The following is a 20,940-nucleotide window of genomic DNA, read 5'->3' on the forward strand; positions in this document are numbered from 1 at the left end:
TAAGTTGGTCCCGGCGGTTCCTTCTGCTTGGTTGGAGCTGGAGGGAACGGCAGCGCGTTAGTAATTCGTCCCCAGCAGGGCCACCGTAGCTCACCTCGCCGCGCGTGCGCAGTAGAGGGTTTTTTTTTTTTGGTGGGGCGGCAAGAGTCTCACCTTTGAGCTCGCCTGGTGAGAGGCGATTGGAGTCTGCCAGCTCCCTCAGCCAGCGTTGTTGGCACGTATATCTCAGCCCTGCCCACATGGTGGGCCGCACTCCTTCTCGCTCGCGCCCTCGCAGGCGGGCTCCTTGGGTTTGCTCGCCCCCGAGTTCTGGAGGCCGCAGACTTTTTAACAAAGAGCTCAGGCTCACCCTCTTGTGCCACCCTGCGGCGGCCTCCAGGAGAGCCTTGGCTCGGACCCACTGGGCAGAAGCAGATCTTGGCTGCTGATTTCTGTAAGTTCTGCTTTAAACCGATAACAGAAGGCACCAAAGGTAGCATTTTTTCCCCCCCCGTCTCTTTAAGTGCTCCACGTTTCCTTTGGAGATTCGACATCCTGCTGTCTGAGTGCCTGGGTCAGACAGTACCTCTTAAAGTCTCCTCCCTCCCTCCTCACAAACACAAGGAAATAAATTTATTCTGTAGCCAAATATGAGTGACCACGGCCAGGGGCACACAATTACCCAAATGCCACGTTCCAGCTGGTATTTCATAAACTTATAGTAACAAAGCGAAGGAAAGTTATAAATCAAGTCCCCTTTCAGATATGTGGGGGGAACGTCAGGCATGCAGGTTATAGCAAAGCCTGGGATAGGCCTCTGGTACTATCTGATGACATTCTTCACCTTGAGTTCATACAAGCCAATGGCCAGTTTGTACTGTCTGAAAGGATTTGACTCATGGGTACAAGGATAGCTGTTCAAATACATTGAACAGTTTGAACTTGGACTATCAAGGGTGTTAAAGATATCTCACAATGGTTTGTTCAGGACCTGGTTTCCACCCGGCCACAATCCCTCAAATTCTAATCCGTCAGCATTGTGGAATCTTTAACACAGGTGGGGCGGCCCCTTAACTTCAGCTCACATTTCCTCCTTTTCTTCCTTGCGTCTTCCATTCTGACAGCCCAGGCTGGTCGCAAACTCAGCTATATTGGCATGTAGCCCAGGCTGGTCTTGAACTTCTAATCGTCCTGACTCTACCTCTCAAGTGTTGGCATTACAAGTGTGTGCCAGTGTGCCCACCCTCCTCTTCTTTGGGGGATTTTACACTTCTAAGAAAGAGGTTTTGGGAGTGTTAACAGTTCCAAGCTGGGAAAGACTAGAATCTAAAAGGGGCAGAGGCTGGATTTTTGTTCGATTTTATTGGCTTGTCATGCCCACGCATCTAGAAATACTTTGAAGGTTCATAAAATCTTTGCTATTGCTGTTTCAGCACTTTAAAATTGTTCTCATGCTTTCTCCTTAGGTGCATGAAAAGTTTCTACTTCAGGGTTCCTGGTATATTGGGTTTAAAGGACCTGTTTTACCTGAATATTGAGAAAACAAACAGGAAAAAAGCATTTCTGCATTATTGAATGGGGGGGGGCTTATTCTCTTCTAGCTTTATATAATAAGAAAAGGCAGCCTAAGTGGTAGAAGGGATGGCCAGAAAATCAGGATAATTCTAGCTACTTCTTTCCCAGATACTCCTGTTTGACTCTAACAATAATTGATTATGTAGGACCTTCTTTTAAAAACTTTACAAGGCCAGGGGTGGTGGGGAATGCCTTTTATCCCAGCTTTTAGGAGACAGAGGCAGGATGATCTCTGTGAGTTTAAGGCCAGCGTGGTCTACATAGGGAGTTTCAGAACGGCCAGGGCTACTTAGTGAGTCAGTCTCTCTCTCTCTCTCTCTCTCTCTCTCTCTCTCTCTCTCTCTCTCTCTCTCTCTCTCTCTCTCTCACACACACACACACACACCTCAAAAGCAACCAAACAACCATAAAACCACCAACCAAATCAACCAAAACCTTATAAAAGCAGTATTTGTCTTTTGTAGAAGCCTTGGAAAGTACAGGAAAAAAAAATTACACGTGTACACACTGGATGGAGTAGTGGTGTGGGTAGTTGTGGGGCGTTTACCCACCACCCCCACAGCTTCCCAGAGTTTTCTTGAGTGCGAGCAGCAGGAAATATTAGATAGAAGGATTTATAGCGGAGAATGTTGCGGAGATAAACAGATAGAAAATAAAGGATAGCCTCGAGAGGGCCTGGAACCTATTCCAACGGGCCCGGACTGTCTCTGGTCCAGGGTTTTTATAGAGACGCCAAGGGGTGGAGCAAAAGACCTCCTCCCCCAGCACAGCCAAGTGCAGACCATCTCAGACACCTGCACTCAGGCCTGTGGTCCTGATCATCCTCTATTTGGACCTGCTGGGTAAAGCCACGAGGAACCCCAGAACGGGCTCCCACAGGTCCCCCCTTCTTAATATATAAAAAAATAACTATTAATGGCTTACAGCAATCTCCATAGCTGTTACACCTCCCAGTATGGGAGGAGAGGATGATATAGATGGCATTTCTCTTTTGAATTACGTCCAAGGTGACTACAGCAGTCTTAGCTGCCTCAAGCCCTTTCTAAACCAAAACTCGGTGACTACAAACTTAAAGAATCCCTTAGCTTCATCATTACCATTAACAGGTTAACATAAATATTGCTATACGTAGTCACAATTCTCTCAATCTTACAACTCAAAGCAAACTCTTAACAGAACCATTTGAATTAGCATATATGGTGCTATATATAGTTAACAATTTTCTCCGTCTTACAACTTTAACTCAACCATTTGAATTTTCTTGTTAACAGAACATAGGAAAAACTTCGATGTATTCACATCAAACTTAAACATTTCCTCAACTCCACAAAACCAGGGTGCATTAATATCAATAGGTTTCTGCGAACATAATTCAATCTCATTGCTCCTCCTTTTCTTTATAATTTTTAAGCAAAATCTCAAGCCTAGTTAGAAAACCCAAACTTTTCTGTTTAAACAGTTCCATTTGTAACACAAAACCTGTTCAATAAGTAATTTCATTTTTACATAAACAGTTCCACAAAACAATTCATAAATCTCCAGTTAATAAAGCATATATGCATACACAAAATTGCATCTTGATTCTAAGTAGAAATACATTTCTTCATTTAAACAGTTCCATTTTTAACCCAATTCCAGAAAACTCTTCCTAGGTCATTACTATAAGTAAGCTCAAAATTGTCCCATTGCAATGAAATCGCTATTGTTCATTCCATTTAAGTACCAAAATTCAAATTATAAATATTGGTACTAGCCTTCCAAATTTGAAGAAATCCATAACCAAAATCTTTGTAATTTTAACTCATTTTTAAGTTCAAAAAGTTCAAACAAGAAATAAATTCTGGTATCAGGCTTTCACTTCCAAATATGAAGAGACGTTTCTCAACCAAAACTTTTTGCAGTTAATTTTTGTTCAAACAAGCGTCTCTGCAACTTTTGTTCTCACAGACAGACCTTTTTAGTTATAGTAATATTTTAAACCGCACCGTTTTTGCTGTTAGCTCAAGTTTTTCTGTGCTGCGTTGATATTCCACGGATCTCAGCTGCGGATGCCTTGTGCTGGTTCTGGCGTCCGCCATTCTTAGCGGCTTCTGGAGTTTTTGAAACCATTCAGACTGCCTACTTTGCAGTCTACTAGGACACTAACCTTCTGTGTCTCGGGGTTCTTTCACCATATACATTAAGAATAAATTCACACTTAACATTTACATACACTTTTTCACAAACTCACATATACCATTTTTTTTTGCCTTGCAAAGCATTTAGACTCATATTCAACATTTACACGTTTTTACAAACTCACATACAACATATGAACATCTGCTTATTTATACTTTAAGGAAACTATAGAACTACTTTAGCAAATATATTTTTTAATTCTTATATACTTAAATTCATTCCATCTTATTTCTTATTTAAACTTACATTTACAACTAGCATCTTACAAGCTTATTACTACATGTCTTAAGACTACCTTAGATACTTCTTGCAAGCTTATATTCTTAAAGGAACTCTATAGATCTATTTTACAAACTTATATAGGCTACCATTAGCATATATCTAACTTAGCAAACACCTAAAGATTTCTTAACACAGATCTAACAAGACAGAATTTCTACAAACTCACATATCTTATTTTCATTTTTCTACTTCTTACTCTTAATTATTATCACTATCTCTATTATAAAGATTCTCTTAACTAGACAGGAAGTACGTACATCATTTCTAAAGTTTACAGTTTATAGTTAGCTTTGTTATAAAGCACTGGGATTTAGTGAGTGTTGTCATTATAGAGTTGTGATACTTGTTGCTAGGGGATTGTAACATTCTCCGGACGACGCCACACTCCAAAGTTGCCATTTCTGTCAGCCGTTTGAACCGGCAGAGATGCACTGTCAGCGGTAAACGGTTTTTAACTAGAGGCTGTCCCTTCACCCAAATTCATAATAGCTCCCCTAAGAACTTTAATTCAAACAAACGTTTCTATCACAGCAGTACTTTTGGTTTGCTCTACTGAAAAACTTCACACTGAGGGTGAAATTATCTTATTTAGCTGCTGTAAAGCTCTTCGCCAATACTGCACAGCTATTAGGTGATATAAGGTATTTTTCTAAAGGCTCTAGTAAAGCCAAAAGCGGCACAGCTCCGAACTCTGTTTCCTCACTGTTTGCATTAACCAGTGACAAAACCTCAGAAATACTAATTGAGCCACTTTCATTTTGGTTCCTTTATAGGAACGTCATTGGATCTGACCTTTCTTAGTTCCATGCTCCTTTCCAGATGCTCCGGTAACCACTGAGCTTCATTCTCCTCTTGTGAAAAAACACAGACATGTCCTCAACCCCCTATTAAAACAGGATCCGGACCCTTCCAAATCCCAAGCAGGGATCTTTCCATTTCACTTGAGTTTCAGGATTTAGTCTTTTCACTTCGTTAGCTTTAACTCCTGATGTTATTAGCAGCGGTGATATTTAGCATTGATTTCTTATAAGGAACTTTCAGGTAAAACAACTCTTTTGTAAGACAGCTAGATTTTCTGAAGTTTGTTTCCCATCTATAAAGCAGGCATTTCTTTTTTGAATGCCTGTTTCCTTGTCTCCTTATTAGATTTGCAAAGGAATTACTCATTGCAGGCAGTTTGTTCAAAAGGCAAAGAACTTTAATTTCAACATAAGTTTCTTCATATCTAAGACAACGTTCAGTGTATAAACTGCTTTCCCTTGTTAAGGATTTTAAAGTGGCTTGTTTGCTCTTATAGGTAGCTTTTTGTCATCCAACTACCATAAAAACTTTGCACAGCTATTAGGGTAAATAAGGCATTTTACCAACGGAGCCCCAAACCGCGAAGCACCTAGTTCCATATCTTTTCAATTTGTTATTGGAACTGACACTTAAACCCTTAGATGGTTTTCCTCATTCTTTGAAAGGCTGTATTTTAATTTTAGAGCTGACAAAAGTGTTTCAGGGCAATGTCACCATCTTTAGCGGAAAAACTACCTTTCCCAGAATGCATTTCCCTTATATCAGTCCATAATAATATCAGTCCCTTATATCAGTCCCTTATATCATTTCCCATATTTCTTATCGGGTTTGAGAGTCAACTGGTTCTCTTTTACCAGACTTGTTTACAAATTCTTGCCCGGGAGGTTTGAACAAAGTTTTTTGGCTTTTGCAACGGGAGATTTGAACAAGCATTTTACATTTTCAGCTATGGGACATTGGGAGGTTTCTGGTCTCTCAGCTGGCTTCAACAGGTGTCTCTCCTTCATCAGACACTGGCCCCCGAATCAGAACCACACCTGCCTCGTTAGCGCGCATTGAGGCTGGCATTTCTGATAGCAGCTTTCCTCGGGGCTTGTGTTTGTTTTAGCCAGTCAGTGAAAAACAAGATCATTTGCAACAGAGCTTTTCCATAGCTCCTTCAGAGATTTTTTCTCCCACTGATCTTATTCTCCTTTTGCTTGTTCCTTCCTTCCCCAGATGCAGAGCTTCAGCTATCTGTCTGCGGCTCTGTACCTCTGCTAGCTGCCTTTGGAGGTAGGGGCTTCTTTTTCTCCCCCCGAAACTGCCTCAAACTCTAGCAGCTTTGTCAGGTCATGCATTTTCTGGGGAGGAATCTGTTCCCTCTGTTTCTTCAGAGTATTTCTCCCTGACAGTATCCAGTTTGGTCTCAGTTTATCCCCTCTACCCCAGAAACAGTTTCCCACACTACAGTGGCGGCTTTTCCTGCTACTGAAGGTAGGGGCTTTTTGTCCGTTTCTGTTTTCAGGGTCTGTGGTTTGCGTACAGACTGAAAAATTTAACAAGGGAGGTTTTTGCCGTTTCTAAACTCCCATTAGGACAGGTGCTTTGCCTCATCAGGCCTTCACCTGGCCCAGTCCCCCAGTGGGTTGTGTTTGCTTGTCTGGGTGCTCAAGGACAGAGCTTATGCCAGAGGCAATCACCCCTTAGGGCTACACTCCCTCATCTCATCGGGAGTCAGTTGAAACAAAGCTTTCTCAAAGAGGTGCTTTCTCTGACAGAAAAGAAAGCTTTACTCCTGGATAGTCCGGTCTTGCCCTGGCTGGGCTCTTTCCCCAGACAGCGTTCTGACTCGGCAGCACAACTGCTTCAGACCCAGTTCAGCTTTACTGTTTTCCCAGAAAGGTCCTTTCTCTGATAGGAAAGCTTTTCTCAGATTCCTTTTTGCATTTGTGGACCTATCAACCCCAGGACTTGTAGGCAAGCAGATAACTGTGCCATTCCCATCAGCTTTAGCTTTGTTTGTTCATTAGCAATCTTCCCCCTGGTCCTGCACCTTCCTGCCTCATCTCTGTGCTCCAGGAAGTTTACAACTGCAGGAACCCTTATATCCCCGAAATGCACTCCAACTCAGAGACGCTGGCCAGTCGCCTCTGGGTTTTTGCTCAGAAGCGAGGATACAATGCTAACAGTTTCAGGGAATCTTTGCATTGGACGATGAGGAGCACCTTTTCATTCTGAAACGCTCACTCAGAACCTTTGCTGCCTCAGCTCGGCTGTAACTGTGAAGCTTGACTATTTTGCTTTTCTCAGGTCAAGTTTCCTGCCCTTTTGGGCTCTCTGTAGCTCTTCACCCACACTCTCCCAAGTGTTTCCCTCAGGGTACTCTGACCCACTGTCTTTTACTAGCTTGAAGAGACAGAGCTTAGAAGAGGTTTTTAGAAACTTGTCCCTGCCTCCTGCATTGCAGGGAGGATTTTTAAAGCTTGAAAGAGAACTTAGAGGTTTTGCTGTCTTAAGTTTGTTGTTTTCCCTTAGAGCTAATCACAGGTGGTCCCCATACTAATATCTTCAGGTGATTCTAATTTTTGTCCTCTCTGAGGGAGAAAGTTCTGAAAGGCTTTAGTTTTTAAGTTTTTCAAGAGCTTTTGAGAAAGATTAAGGCTTTTTAGAGATTTTCCCCCCAAATTTTCCAAGAAAAGCTTTATAGTTTAAGAGAAAGATTTTTCCCCCCAGGAGAAAGACCAACTTTTCCCAAAACTTCCCAACTTTAAACTTTGACTTCTTACACTCCCATTTTTGCCTCAGGGAGAAATTACTTTCTCCTGCCGCTTGGACTTAGCATTTCAGCTGTCCCCAGGACAAAAGCTTCCATAGGAAACTTTTTCTTCCCCATAAGCTCAAAGAAGAGCTTTTTTACTACCCGAAAAGCCCAAAGAAAGATTTTTTTCCCCCAGTTTGCGTTTATAGCTCCCAAAGTTATAAAATTGAAGAGTTTTTCTGTCTAGTTGCCTTACTTATTTTTCCTACACAATCTTACACTTCTAAGTTTTTCTTAAACTATATTACTACCCTATATCTTATACTTATCACAGATAGAAATTGAGAAAGGGATAGAAGATAGAAAATTTTGACAGAAGAGAATTTCGCTGCAGCATCGGACATCCTTCCAGTCCGCTTTCCTTTTCTCTCGAGGATAAAACGCCTGCCTTCCCAAAAAATATATATAAAAATATATATATATTCCATAACACCGGCATGCCTTTCCACTGGCAGGGCTAACTCAGCACTTTCACCAAAAACTCTGTAATAAAACTATTATTTTCCTTTATCTTTAGTCCCTATTACTTTGTCTTTAGTCCCTGTTTATTTGTCTTTAGTCCCCCCTTTTTTTTGTCCTTTTTCTTTAGTCCCTTTTTTTTCCTTTTTCTTTAGTCCCTTTTTTTCTTTAGTCCCTGTTCACGGCGCCATTCTGTGGGGCGTTTACCCACCACCCCCACAGCTTCCCAGAGTTTTCTTGAGTGCGAGCAGCAGGAAATATTAGATAGAAGGATTTATAGCGGAGAATGTTGCGGAGATAAACAGATAGAAAATAAAGGATAGCCTCGAGAGGGCCTGGAACCTATTCCAACGGGCCCGGACTGTCTCTGGTCCAGGGTTTTTATAGAGACGCCAAGGGGTGGAGCAAAAGACCTCCTCCCCCAGCACAGCCAAGTGCAGACCATCTCAGACACCTGCACTCAGGCCTGTGGTCCTGATCATCCTCTATTTGGACCTGCTGGGTAAAGCCACGAGGAACCCCAGAACGGGCTCCCACAGGTAGTATTTTATTTGTTTTGCCCATTTAATAAATCCATTTCCCCTTCACTGACTGCAGCTCATTCTTCAACATTATTTGGTAGTGATTGTAGGCCACTTCACGCCACAACCTTTTGTTTGAGTTAGCTTGTTTTCAGTTTTCCTATCACAATGTACAATTCTGTCAGTGTCTTAGGGTTTTATTGCTGTGAAGAGACACCATGACCACTGCAAAGAAAACATTTAATTAAGATGGTGGCTTACCGTTTCAGAGGTTCAGTGGATTATCATCATGACTGGGACTGTGGCAGCATGCAGGCAGACGCGTGATGCTGACTACATCTTGACCAGAGGCAGCAGGAAGTCAATAGACTGTCACATTGAGTGAAGCTTGAGAAAAGAGACCTCAGAGCCCGCCCCCACAATGACACACTTCCTCCAACAAGGCCACACCTCCCCTTGTGCCATTCCCTTTGGGGGCCGTTTTCTTTCAAACCACCACAGTCAGTAAGTCTGTATGTGTGCTTATGATGGTTTAACTAAGTTCCTTTAAAGAGGTATTTCTGGGCTGGGAAGTGGTAGTTCATGCCTTAAATCCCAGCACTTGGAAGGCAGAGGCAGGCAGATCTTTGTGAATTTGAGACCAGCCTGATCTACAGAGGGAGTTCCAGAACAGTCAGAGCTACACAGAGAAACCCCATCTCAATAAACAAAACAAAATAACAACAAAACAATACAAAAATAGAGGAATTTCTGGGTCAGAGAGTACATTTGTCTTCAAATCTGGTATCTCTAAACACCAGGCATTCCTGGAAAAGAGTGAGCATTTTCTCCAGTATTGGGTACTGGGTATACTTTCCTCTATTTCTAAGTTGGAAAAGGATTTTTATCCTGAGGCTCTTGTTAAGATCGAAGGAAGTGCTGTACAGAGCCCTGTGTGCTCTCCCCCAGGTTAATGTATTTGTAGGCTCCAGTAAGACAACAGGGGTTTGATGTGCAGCCCTTGGCTCAGAAGTTCCTGTGTCCCTGCTTCACTCACAGTTAATTCCTTCTCCACTTACAATCTGGCTCCTGCTCCCAAACCTTTCAGACAGCTCTCTAAAAGGTCACCATTGGCCTTGTAACCTCTCCATAGCATCTCAAGCACAGCTTTTTTCTGAGTCTTTGCTGGCTCTTCATCTCTCTTGATACTTAAAATGTGTTCCAGATTCTCCAGAGCACTGTTCTCTTTCTTTTCTTCTTTGCATTGCTCTCTTCCCTGAGTCCCTTCACCGACTCTCCCTTGATGACTCATCTGCTCCTTTGACTGTTTTGGTTGTAGAGAGTCCACATTTCCTTTTGTAATATTCAGTGGAGGCAGAACTTAGTGACGTTACAGGGCCAGTTCTCCTTCTCCCTGAGCTTCATGGGAGTGTGAGCATGTGCCGTTGGCTCTGATCCTTAAGAAAATGAAGTGACCTTATTAGTTTTATTATTAACTTGACTTGACCTGGAGTTACCTGGGAAGAGGAAACCTCTGCTGAAGAATTGCCTTGATCAAATTGGCCTGAGCCATATCTGTGAGAGACTGTCTTTTTTTTTTTTTTTCAATTTTTTTTTTAAAGATTTATTTATTTATTATATATGTAGTGTTCTGTTTGCATGTTTGCCTGCATGGCAAACGCAGGAAGAGGGCACCAGATCTCATTATAGATGGTTGTGAGCCACCGTGTAGGTGCTGGGAATTGAACTCAGGACCTCTGGAAGAGTAACCAGTGTTCTTAACCTCTGAACCATCTCTCCAGCCCAAGAGACTCTGTTGATCGATGATTGCTGTGGGAAGACCCAGCCCACTGTGGGCAACACCATCCCTAGGCAGGAGGGCCTAGTCTATGTACAAAATGTCGATGAACATGCACCAGTGAGTTTCTCTATGGTTTCTGCATCGTTCCTTGCCCTGGTTTCTTCAATGACGGACTGTAATATAAAAGCATAAACTCTGGTCATGGTGTTTATCACAGCAACAGAGAACAAAGCCAGCACAAACAGCAATGTGAAGACATTTGGAGGGTTCATTCACTGTGGTGGCAGCAGTGGGGGAACCAGATGTTCTTAGTCTTTTGTGACCACCCTTTATTCCTTTCTTCTTTTACTTCCACATTAAAATTTTTTTAAAATTTTTTACAAATTAAAATTTGTGGCCGGGTGGTGGTGGCACATGCATTTAATCTCAGCCTGGTCTACAGAGAGATCCAGGACAGGCACCAAAACTACACAGAGAAATCCTGTCTTGAAAAAAAAAAACCAAAAAAAAAACCAAAAAAAAAAAAAAAAGTAAAGTTTACAAAGTTGTAATTGTAGCTCAAGTTGGCCTTGAACTTGCTATGTAGCTCAGGCTAACTTTGAATTCCTCATTTCCTTCTTCTGCCTCCTAAGCATTGGGTTGCGGTGCCATCTTGCCTGGTGCCACCACATTTATAGACATATATATTTAAAGACACACTTATTCAGCACCATGATCACACCATCACATGTAGCAATCAATAGTTTGGGTCGAAAAAAATTACCTCAAAACCTTTTGTTAAATACTTTCTACTTTCCATAGATGCTTAAACAGTTTGTGGTGAACAATTTAGTTGGTTCCATTTCCCTCTTTTATTATGAAAAATGTAGGGCGAGCATCCTTGAAACTCAGACATATCCTGGTACATTTTGCTAGTTTATACTCAGGGCAGATTCCTAGCAGTAGGGTTGCTGTATTCGAAGCCAGTTTTTTTTTTTTCTCCAAAAAGAGTCCATAATTAGTACTTTTACAATATTATCTGATAGCTTACAAGAATGACTGTTCCTGGATGGGTCTCACAGACCCATTAGGGCTTCTGAGCTGTATAGTTCCAAAGAAACTATGTACCTTCGCAGGCTTGGTAGCTCCTGGCTTCTGCCCTGCCTGACACTCTCACAGAAGAAACACATCTTCCATCATTTTGACGCTCATTTCTTAGTGCCACATGCAGTATTTATTTATTAATTTTTTTTGAGACAATGTTTCTCTGTGTAGCCCTAGCTGTCCTGGAACTCATTTTGTAGACTAGGCTGGCCTCAAACTCACAGAGATCCACTTGCCTCTGCCTCCCGAGTGCTGAGATTAAAGGCATGTGCCACCACCACCTGGCAGAGTATTATTGTTAATACACAGTTTTTGTTTTTAACTGTTTGTATATTCTTTGCTTTTTATATTTTATTTTTTCTATATAAAACTGCAAATTGAGGATCTTAGCTGTTTGCTTTCCTGTACTGCAAATATCTTTCCTCTGTTTCTCAAAGAGAAACTTGTAGCCAGAAGTTTCTTGGTCCCAGCCAGCCCTGAGGTCCCACAGCCGCTTATAAAACAATCACTCAGAGGCTTATATTAATTACAAAGTATATGTCCTATGGCTTCAGCTTCTTGCTAGTTCGTTCCTTTATGTTAAATTAGCCCATTCCTATTCATCTATATGTTGCCACTTGGCTGTAGTGTTACCGGTTTACTGGCATCCTGTTGCTCCTTGGGCAGCCACTGCTGTCTTCCTCAACTCCACCCTTCTCTCTGTCTCTGCTTGGATTTCCCACCTGGCTGTAAGCTTTCTTGCAATAGGCCAAAACAGCTTTATTTATTATCCAATGGGAGCCACACATACTCACAGCATACAGAAAGATATCCCACAGCAGAAACATATATTTAATGTAATTAAATTTACCATACTTCTGCCAAACAACTTACTGACTTCGTATCCCCCTTGGAAATATCCTTTCTATCCCAGGATCATTTGCACATGGCTTTCCCCCTAACAGCCTATCTGTGAGTCTGTGTTTTCTTTGCTTGTTGAAAATATCAGGTTTTCCATAAATTACAATGCCATGTGCATTTGATTTATTTCTTGATTCTCCATAGTCTTTCATGGATGTCTATTTCCAGAGACTTTTACATTTTGCACCCAGCATGCTTTAGAAAGTACACTGTTATGCACGGGTGATGTCTTAAGGACACTACACTTAGTCAGTGAACATTTGGATTGAACAATAGCAAGCAGAGAGCCCAGGTGCCAACCCTTAAGTAATTTTATTTAGTTTTGCTGCTGCTGTTTGAGACAGAGTCCTTCTATGTAGACCAGACTGGCTTTGAACTTTGCATCCTTCTGTCTCCTCCATGACTCCTGAATTACAGGTACTTGTCACCCATACCATTTTGATTCTGATTGTCCTTCTGCCTCACTACTTCTCCAATGAAGAATCCAGCCCAGCAAATTTATACAGCCATGCTGTGGGATGTTCTGTATGTTCTGTGGGAGCCCTTCTTGGGTTCTTTGTGGCGTTACCCAGCAGGTCCGCATAGAGGATGATTAGGACCATGGGCCTGAGTGAAGGTGTCTGAGATGGTCTGCACTTGGCTGTGCTGGGGGATGGTCTGTATGTCAAGTTGTTCTGATTGATCAATAAATAAAACCTGATCGGCTGTGGCTAGGCAGGAAGGATAGGCGGGACTAACAGAGAGGAGAAATAAAAGGACAGGAAGGCAGAAAGAGAGACTGCCAGCCGCCGCCATGACCAGCAGCATGTGAAGATGCCGGTGGGCCACCAGCCACGTGGCAAGGTATAGATTTATGGAAATGGACTAATTTAAGCTATAAGCACAGTTAGCAAGAAGCCTGCCATGGCCATACAGTTTGTAAGCAATATAAGTCTCTGTGTTTGCTTGGTTGGGTCTGAGCGGCTGTGGGACTGGCGGGTGACAGAGATTTGTCCTGACTGTGGGCAAGGCAGGAAAACTCTAGCAACACAGCCAAGCAGATATCTCTGGTTGGAGGCGTTAGGAAGGGCAGAGTTATGGGGCTTTTTTTTTTTTTTTTGGTAACTTTCCCTGTTTTAATTTTCTGAACCACCTAGAATAAGTGGCCCAAACAATAGAAATTAATTTGCCCTGGTACCAGAGACTAGATGATAGAGATCAATGTGTCCGCAGGGTTGGTTTCTTCTAAGACCTCTCTTCTCACCTTGTAGATGACCACTTTCTTTCGGTGTCTGCTCATGCCTAATCTCTTCAGTCATATAGGATGAGGGCCTGCCCATATGACATCCTGTCTCCAAATGCAGTCACACTCTGAGATACTGGAGGTTAGGATATCAGTTCATGAACTGTGGGGAGACACAAGTCAGCCCATAACACTCCCCATCACGGGGGAACCCATGTTCCTCAGTAAGTTCTACAAGCATCAACTCAAATATCAACTCCAAGCTTCCAAGTTCTGGGTGTCATGACCCTGAGTGACTATATACTTAAAGCTTTATACTTAAAACTTCACTCTGTTTAAGGCCAGTAGAGAAGACTAATAGGTCAAAATCAGAAAGTGGTTCTATTCCTTTGTCCTGCAGTCAGACTACAAGGGGCCAGATTTCACCAAGAAGTTTCTGAGATTGAGGGAGTTCACTGAGACCAATTACTGGGAGACCAAATCAACAAGTTCATTCAGCTTTTGGAGTCATTAATGCAACATATCTCTCAAGTTGGAGCTTTAGGCTCAGACCAGAGGATCTATAGGAAGAGTTGACTCATGTAGTCATTAGTATTGACCCAGAGCATTCTGGGTACTAGCATTTGCAGTATCCTAGGGATCCTGAGAGGATTAAGAGGGGCACTGACAAGAAAACTCTCATGAGGGAAAAGCCTCACAGTGTGAGCCTCTGGGTACTCTGCCTTGGGTGGTTGCTGGGCCTCCCTGCTCCAAAGGACCATGTCCAAGATGAGGACCCCTTTTACTTACATACAGCCTTTGGTAAAGAACATGAACCTTTCCTACTTCTTCAGAAGGTTAGGAGAGAAAGGAACGGTGGAGAATGCTTCTAGAAATATAAAGTAATACAATTCCACATTGTGATGGCTCCTGATATGTATTCAATTTAGGAGGTACCTCATTATTCACTGCTTATGTATAGTAGATAATAAGATATAGAATAGAATAATTATGGTAATAAGACAGAGAACTAGAATAATTAAAATTGGTAGGGACATGAGCTGGAGAGATGGCTCAGCGGTTAAGGGCACTCACTGGCTGCTCTTCTAAAAGGTTCTGAATTCAATTCCCAGCAACCACATGGTGGCTCACAATCATCTGTAATGAGATCTGGTGCCCTCTTCTGGCCTGCAGGCATACATGTAGATAGAACAAACACTGTGTACATCATAAATAAATATTAGAAAAAAAATAGGAAGGATCATAAAGATCTGGTCTGTTCTTCATTTTGCAAATGAGGAGAAAAGGAATAACTAATATTTATTGAGTTAGATACTTTACATGTTATTAATCCTACAAGATAGATATTATTATTTACTTTATAGCTAATGAGATGCCATGAAGAAGTGTCTCGGCTAAAGACACAAGCCAGAACTGGGACTAGAACCCAGGTCTCATAACTCCTAAGCCACTTAAAAATAAAAAGTAAACATATATTTATAATATGTGTATGAGTGTTTTGCCTGAGTGTATGTATGTATACTGTGTGCATGTCTGGTCCCCATCAAAGTCAGAAAAAGGCATTGGATTCCCTGGGACTGGAGTTATAGACAGCTATGACCAATATTTAGGTGCTGGAAATTTAATCCCAGTCTTCTGAAAGAGCAGCTTGTGCTTTTTTTTTTTTTTTTAAATCATTTACTTATCTTGTCAGGTCCCCCTGGAACTGGAGTCACAGACAGCTGCCATGTAGGTGCTGGGAATTGAACCCAGGTCCTCTGGAAGAGTTGTCAGTGCTCTTACCCACTGAGCCATCTCTCTAGCCCCAAAGCTACTTGTATTTGGGTTATAATTCTATGCAATCCAATAAGGCATGGCTCTCTCAATTTTAATACCTTAACCTATTTCTCTGTAGAAGATCATACAGTCTAAGAAAAATTTTGTGGCATTACTCATAAGTACCAGAATTGTTCAGTGCTGCTAGGCTTCAACTTGGTGAAATTCCCAAATCACTGGAACCTTGCCATGAGCCTCACTCAGGTCCCACAAAGAGTATGTGGCTGAGAGGTACCCCAGAGACTCCATTTTTCAGAAGGGTGATGAGCACTGGTGAGCAATGAGGATCAGAAAGAAGACAAGAAGATCTGTAGTTATACAAATGCGAAGGGAGACCCGCTGAAAGGAAAATGGGGAGGGGACCCCAGAAGAGGATAAACCATAGACTATGAGGTGGAAGAGCAAGGGCAGAAGAAATGAGCTCTGGTGTAGAATGAGGAGAAAGGGAGCGTTCAGTGGTTGTTATCCTAGCCCCTCTGTGGCCGTCTTATCACCCTCCATTACATGCCGTATCTTCTCATATTCCCTGTGTATTTGTGTTTTTATTACACGTGCATCTTTGAAAATCAGTGTCGCTTGAGTTTTGCCCACAAGCCATGCTTAATTTTTGTGGTGGGTCTTAGGGCAGTCCTTGGCCTCTCTTTGGTGGTATCAATATATTTTATTGTGGTACTGAGAGGTAGGAGAGTGTGAGATGGCATGCACAAGACGCCACAGATTTTGTCACCCATAGCTGCTGAACCTTCCATTGTCCCCAGATGATTCACACCCATCCCTACTTTGCAGCAGAAATAAAGTTAGATTCTGATGCTTTTACTGGTTTTTACGAAAAAGCCTGCTTGCATAATTAATATCCTGAATGGAAGTTTAGCCTATAGCAAGAAAGAAGTACATAAGAACATAAGAAGATGCCCTGCTCCTCCCACACATGGAATGAATGCCACTCACCAGATGACACCATCACCAGTGCCTATTTACAATTCCCAAAAGCCAGGTCCTACTCTAAGCACTTAATGTTATCAATTCGCTTAATGTTCACACTAAGTGTGGATTTGGTACCATTATTTTCTCCCCGTTATGGACAGGGAAGCCAAGTTGAGTAGCTTGCCTGGAGTTGCCCAGGTTGTAAGTGCCAGAGTTTGGACCTGGCGAGAGCTGTGCTTAAGTCCACAAGAGTGCTCTGTCTTCCCCTCACAGCTATTCTACCTGACATCTGGTTCACATTTGCCCGGGAACCTCGCTTCTTCCTCTGTATCATACTATTTCTAGAACAATCTACTCTGCCGACTCCTTCTGGTCAGTGCTTTTGAGAAACAGCCTTCACATATAGATTCTCTCACTCATCTTTCCTTTCCTCCCACTGCCTGTTTGCCACCCAGAGTATAAAGATTCAGGAATCTTAAGGAGAGTGGTTGTGGGAGCCCACAAAGATTTTCTAGTGAGATCTGAGCCTGTTTCACACAGCAGGGCTGCATTAGCAGATGGCTTGACCACGTGCATGGTCACTAGGTATCTGGAATGGTCTACACTTGGCTGTGCTGGGGGGATGTCTTTTGCTCCATCCCTTGGCATCCCTTTAGTAGAAACAGAAAGGGCTGGTGGGTTAGGACTCAGGCCCTTCTGCCCTCTTGAGGCTATCTTATATTTTCTAACTCTCTCTCTCTCTCTCTCTCTCTCTCTCTCTCTCTCTCTCTCTCTCTCTCTCTCATATATATATATATATTTCTATCTACAAATTACTCATTTCTCCCTGCTCAAGAGTGTGGTTGATATATTGTGCACAATAAACTTATCTGGGGGTCAGAGAACAGAACAGCCACTATATTAAACATAGAGGTTAGGCAGTGGTAGCACACAGCTTTAATCCTAGCATTCCAGAGGCAGAGATCCATTCAGATCTCTGTTAGTTCAAGGCCACACTGGAAACAGCCAGGCATGGTGGCACACACTTTTAATCCCAGGAAATGATGGCAGGAAGCAGAGAGGTATATAAGGTGTGAGGAACAGGAACTAGAGGCTTTTTAAGCTTTTAGACTTTTAGCAGCAGTTCAGCTGAGATCCATTCAGATGAGGACTCAGAGGCTTCCAGTTTGAGGAAATAGGATCGGCTGAGGAGTTGGCGAGATCATTTAGAAATTTTTCTATGCAAGAGTACTATGTGGGAATAAGAGGGAGCTTGTCTCCCTCAAGTGGTCAGAATATTGTGGTATTTTCAAGAAATGATGGATTAGTAGGAGTTGAGTAGAGTGAGTCATCTCAGATTGTTTGCTTCCTAAGCCTTATCATGCAGAGAATCATTTTGATGGGTTTAAAAAATGACATCAAAATCAACACACATCAAACTGCCCATGTTGTTTGGAGTGATACTGACGCCTTATGGCCAGGTGGATCTGAGGTAACCATCTTGCTTGTCCCCTTCTAAGGCTTGAGAACCTGAAATAGTTAGTATGCATCTGCATACCAGCAGATAAAGCATCTTCGACCTCGGCCAAGTGGATCAGTCATGTGAGAAGAGACAGGAGGAGTGAGGAGACAGCAGAAACCAAACAACTGCTGCACTGATTTGTTAGAAAGTCAGAGACTTGTAATGATGACAGATTCCAGCTGTTGACATCCAAGACCCAAGCAAGAGAACCCCCAAGGGACAAACGGAGAGCTGACCGGACAGAGATGCTTAGAGAATTAATCAGGATAAAACTTTTCATAAGAGCACCCAGAAGACCATCAAAGCATAAGGTAGGTAGCATCAACATGATGCCATAATGAAAAAAGAGAGCCTTTGCTTTTTAGTGAAGTTCTCTAGGAATCACTTGTTGGCCGTTGGCTAAGATCTAGTCTAATAAAGCTCTTAGAGAGGGACTTTGTGTATAAGGAGGGCCAGAATTCCAGCACCCCTTGAGGTAGTAAGAAACCAGCTTGGGAATGAAGTACATTCAATATAATGATGTGTGCTGGCTAGTTTTATGTTAACTTGACACAAGCTACAGTCATCAGAGAGAAGGGAACCTCAATGGAGAAAACCTCCAGAAGATCAAGCTGCAAGCAAGCCTGTAGGGCACTTTCTTAATTAATGATTGATGTGGGTGATGCCACCGCCAGGCTGGTGGTCCTGGGTTCTATAAGAAAGCGGGCTGAACAAGGCATGGAGAGCAAGCCAGTAAGCGGCACTCCTCCATGACTCCTGCATCAGCTCCTGCCTCCAGGTTCCCACCCTGTTTGAGTTCCTATAAACAGTGATGTGGAAGCATAAGGCAAATGAACCCTTTCCTCCCCGAGTGACTTTGGTTATGGTGTTTCATCCCAGCAGTGATGACCTTCACTAAGATGGATGTGCGCTGTAGGAAGTTACTTTGGGCAAATGGGACATAGCCACTGTGAGAATAGGATCCACCCAGGCACAACATATCAGAAGGGAGGTGGGTGAGGGTACAGTGATTTGAAAGGAGCAAACATACCACACATGCTTCAGAAGAAGCAAAGAACTCACAGGTATTTCTTCCAGAATAATAACAAACTTAGAAGTAAGTACAATTTCATGTTTTATGTCCATTTAATGAAAAACCAACTGGCCCTGAAACAAATACAAAGTAATTCTAATAGGAGAACGGATTATCTTTTCCTTACTCTGAAGCTTCCTGAGGAAGGCACCTTGAATGTTGAGGGAGTCCTTGTGTCCACATCTATTCCTCCCTGGGGCTGCAGGCAGGCTTTTGAGCCTGTGAGTTGAGGCAGCCGTAAGACTGAGAGTACGTTAACCTTGTCCTTTCAGCAGCTGGCTCAGTTTAAGTCTGCCATGACTTTCCCCACGAGTGCAGTCATCTCTTTTCTCAGCATCCTGACAGTGGCCAGAAAACACCATCGCCTACGTACTTCATTCTAAGCATGGACAGTTTTCACTCTCTTCAATCGCAAACACTGTAGATGAACAGTCTTGTTAAGTAAGAAACACAGAGCCAATACAGAGATGAAAGCCCAAGAGGTCATAGTAATAGCTAAGCGCTAAAAACCTTACCCTTCACTGCCGCTCCTGTCCTTCCCTCCGCACGAGACCTCCTTCCTGTGTCTCTGTCTTTTTATAGACTTTCTGTTCTGCCTTCTCATTGGTTGTAAACCCAACCACATGACTTCCTTGTCACTGCCCATCTGTATAGGCCTCCAGGTCTTCTATGGTTGGTATTGAGATTAAAGGCATGTGTCTCCATGTTGGCTGTATCCTTGAACACACAGAGATCTGCCTAGCTCTGCCTCCTAAGTGCTGGGATTAAAGGCATGCACCACCACCCAGTTTCTGCTATGGCTTGCTATTAGCTCTGACCCCCAGGCAACTTTATTTATTAACATACAAATAAAAGCACATTTCAGTACAAATAAAATATCATCATCTACGCACTGCATTCTCTACCTGTGGACAGTTTTCACTCTTCATCCCGCACCCCAGCCTCAGTTTTCTTCTTTCAAGCACTGCGAGTACATCTCCTCATCTGCTTGTTGTCTTTCCCCTTTCTCTTCCTGCCAAAACTCTCGTTTCCATGTCATTGGAAACTAGACCAGAGGGAGGCCAGAGGAGTGCTGATCCTTCCTCTCTGATTTCTTCTTCTCCTGACAGTATTCCCTCGCCCTGAAATCTCATTTTCTTTTTCCTTTCAGACTCTTACTTCTTTGAGCTTGCACAATCACCGACTCTTATATGACTTGGTTTTTAATCTACCGGGATGAGCAAACCCTGCAGTCCTCGTGTCCCAGGTGGAGAAGGTTGGCAGGTTTGACTCAGGAGCTCTGCTTTACCACATCCTAACAGCCGCTCAGTGGACTCTTCCTACATCCCACACAGCAGCCAACTGACTCTCCCTTTCCTGGGTTCCTTGGCAAGTGCCCACGGGAAGCCTTGTTGCACAGCCTTGGCTTCTCAGGGATATCTACCCAGAGTCAATCGCTAATGTTGCTGTACACACAGGTGAGGGGACCTGACCACCGAGGTTCAGGTTTCATGTGGTAGCGTGGATTGGTGTACCACCGAGAGCGGGGGAGTGGGGGGGTTGGGGGGGGTGGAGTTGGCTTGGCTCCCGGGGTGGACGCCCTGCACTTCGGTCCGGTGGTCTGGTCTTCGGTTTGAAAACCAATTCCAGTGCTACAAGGGCACTCCAGCCGGAAGCTCTGGTGGTTGGCTGGCTGGCAGTCTGCTGAGCCCAACCAGGGACACAAACCCCAGCTCCTTCAGATCTACAAAGAGAGATGGGATAGCCCCAATGGCTTAATCACTGTCAGCAAGGGGAACCTTACTTTTACTCCCTACTCCTTAGTGTCTATATTCTCCATCTTTAAAGTGAAATTGTGCTTGCATTGGACACAGGCAGAGCAGTATTTATTTAAAATAAGTCAATATTTATATAAAATAAGGAAGCTGAAAATCTTTTTCCTTATTCTCTACCCTTGGTCTTTTCCACAGAAGCATCTTCCTTACTTTCTAAAAATACCCATTAGACGTTTACAGCTTGTTATTTGTGTGCCACAGTGCATTTTTCTCCCTCGGATAGAGATTTCACCT

The 20,940-nt window shown here is 42.9% G+C and overlaps 1 long non-coding RNA gene across 1 annotated transcript; it reads left to right on the top strand.

Moving 5' to 3' along the window:
• Positions 1 to 137: 137 nt before the first annotated feature.
• LOC143267823 (uncharacterized) lies at positions 138 to 20,414 on the top strand. Its single transcript, XR_013043388.1, has 3 exons — positions 138 to 433; positions 17,819 to 18,131; positions 20,043 to 20,414. It is a non-coding gene; the product is annotated as an uncharacterized LOC143267823 (long non-coding RNA).
• Positions 20,415 to 20,940: the final 526 nt, after the last annotated feature.

Source organism: Peromyscus maniculatus, chromosome 11 (assembly GCF_049852395.1).
Source record: "Peromyscus maniculatus bairdii isolate BWxNUB_F1_BW_parent chromosome 11, HU_Pman_BW_mat_3.1, whole genome shotgun sequence".
Classification (NCBI taxonomy): Eukaryota; Metazoa; Chordata; class Mammalia; order Rodentia; family Cricetidae; genus Peromyscus; species Peromyscus maniculatus.